This window comes from Emydura macquarii, unplaced genomic scaffold, assembly GCF_026122565.2.
Source record: "Emydura macquarii macquarii isolate MOO-44397 ecotype Brisbane River unplaced genomic scaffold, CSIRO-AGI_Emac_v2 contig_1537, whole genome shotgun sequence".
NCBI classification, from domain to species: Eukaryota; Metazoa; Chordata; order Testudines; family Chelidae; genus Emydura; species Emydura macquarii.
The window spans coordinates 8,634-10,924 of record NW_027131674.1 but is presented as its reverse complement, the minus strand read 5'-3'; the positions used below and the strand labels follow the sequence as shown (position 1 = coordinate 10,924).

General features: G+C 68.1%; 1 long non-coding RNA gene across 1 annotated transcript; it reads left to right on the top strand.

Moving 5' to 3' along the window:
* Nucleotides 1-337: 337 nt before the first annotated feature.
* Nucleotides 338-1,213, top strand: LOC137157446 (uncharacterized). Its single transcript, XR_010921122.1, has 3 exons — nt 338-430; nt 736-777; nt 1,103-1,213. It is a non-coding gene; the product is annotated as an uncharacterized lncRNA (long non-coding RNA).
* The last annotated feature ends 1,078 nt before the right edge of the window (nt 1,214-2,291 follow it).

Genomic DNA, 2,291 nt, shown 5'->3' with positions numbered 1-2,291 from the left:
GGGAGCAGCATTGGGCAGTGGGGTCGGGGGTAGGGTGAGGTCGTGGCTGGGCTGCCTGATCCAACCCCCCCTTCATCCCCTTCTCCTCCAGCATCTCCAGCAGCAGCCCCGGGAACGTCTCTGTCAGCCGGGGCCATCGCCGGGATTGTCATTGGGTCGCTGGCCGGGGCAGGGCTGGTCGGGGGCCTGGTCTATTTCCTCTGTGAGTAACAGCCCCTGCCCGGGACAGCCAGGACTCCTGGGTTCTCTGAGTGGGGGAGAGGCTGGTGAGTTAGAGCAGGGGGGGCTGGGAGCCGGGCCCCCAATTCCAGCATCTCTGATGATTTCCCCCCCGCCAGGTTCTGGCCGCCATAGCAGGACCCCCCAGAGCAGCGACACGACCCCCCCAGTGTACGAGAACCTGCCCCCTGCAGCACAGGCGGGGCCAGCGGTGAGTGACAGGCACTAAGCTCCGCCCCTGCGACCCCAGCTTGGCGCCCCCTTCCCAGAGCTGTGCCGGGGCCCCTCACTCCCGACCCGCAGCCCCCGGCTAGCCCAGTCCTGGGCTCCCCCTCCCCATCCCCCAGCTCCGCTGGGCCCCTCACTCCCGACCCCAGCCCTCTCCTTTCCCACTCTCTGCTGGGGGGCAGCAACGTCCCAGTCTCCCAGGGCGCGTCAGCTCCCGGCCCCCCGGGCTGCGCTGGGGGGTCTCTCGGGAGCGTGTTAATGACTCACCTGCCTCATTCTCTGTCCCAGGCCCAGCCCGGGAGCCCCCCCGACACCGGCCCCACGTACCAGGTAAGGGCCGATCTCGGGGGCTCGGAACTCGGGGTGGAGGGGTGGAGCTGCCCCCAGTACAGGCCCCGTGGCTGAGAACGGGGCTGGTTATCACATCCCCACAGTGGGGGGGGCAGAATCCGGCGGGAGGGTCCTCCCCCCACGTGAAAGGCTGGGAGCCCCGAGGCTGGTGAAACCTCTGGGGGTGCCCAGCTGCGGATGGGGCAGGGATGGACCCGGGGGGGGGGAGGTTTGGCAAGGCCTAGTGGGGGCTGTCTGGGCCTGGGGGAGATGTGGGTCCCCCAGGGTGGGGGCGTCTCTGGCTCACGCCTCCCCGTTTCCCCAGACGCTGCAGCCCGGACAGCGGGACGTGTACGACCAGCTGAGGGGATGATGCCCCCCCAGTGCCCTGGTGCATGCTGGGACGACCCCTGTATCGGGGGGGGGGGTCTCTGCTGGGGCGAAGGGTCAGACCCACCTGCCCTTTCACAGCCGCTTTGCCAAGTTCACTAAAAGCCCCTCCCCCCGATTGGCTCGGTGTTTCTGGGGTCTACGGGGGGTGGGGGGGTCGTGGTGTCTATTTGGGGCCCTTTGAGCCAAGGCTCCCTAGATTCAGCCCCCCAAATATCCAGCCCCCCTTGTGCTGTCTGCTGTGGGGAGAGACGCCGGGGGGTGGGGGCCATGACCTCCCCGCGGTCTCTCCCCAGGTGGCTCCTGGCTGAACCCAGAGCGGCTGCAGCGTGTGCCCAGGAGGCAGCGCAGCCGGGCCGTGTGCCCGACCTGGGTGGGCAGCGCAGCCGCGGGGCCTCGGGATGCAGGAGATGGGGCGAGCCGGGGATCTCCTGCATTCAGAGCCAGCCGGGCGGGCGGGAGCAGCTCATTAGCGTGAGAACCGTGTCCCCCCGGCCCCAGCCAGCCCCGAACTCAGAGCAAAGCGCAGCGGCCCCAGGAGCCCAGCCTGCCCCGGGCAGGGAACGGAGGGACCCAGGGGCACCAGTGCCCAGGCCCTGCGATGGCCGGGGGATGCGTAAGTGAGAGACACCAGATAACCCTGCCCGTGCCCCCCGCCCCACGCTGGAGGGAGGGAAAATCCCCCACGGTCCCAGCCAGTCTGACGAGGGAAGGATTCCCCCCCATACGTGGCGACCAGCTAGACCCTGGACATGTGAACAGGAACCGGCCAGCCCGGCGCTTGCGAGGAAGGAGACAAAAACACCTCCCAGAATACACTGCAGGGAAATTCTCACGTGTAGCCCCTCCGCGCACGGCCTCGTACCTGCACTATCGACTGCATCCCGGGTCCCTCCCTCCCGCCTGGCCGGGCAGCCAGACCCTCCTGGCGAATGGGCCCATCCCCCTCGGCACTTGTTACACGTGTAAAGGAAAAGCCCAGCCGGATCTTATTCAGGGGCCAAGGCAACACGCCGCCTTCATTGTAGTGTCAGCACAGCCCAGAGCCGACACATTCACACACACACGCAGACAGTTCTGCCAGCTGCCGTGCAACGCCCAGTCCTTCTCTGCCCTGCTGCAGC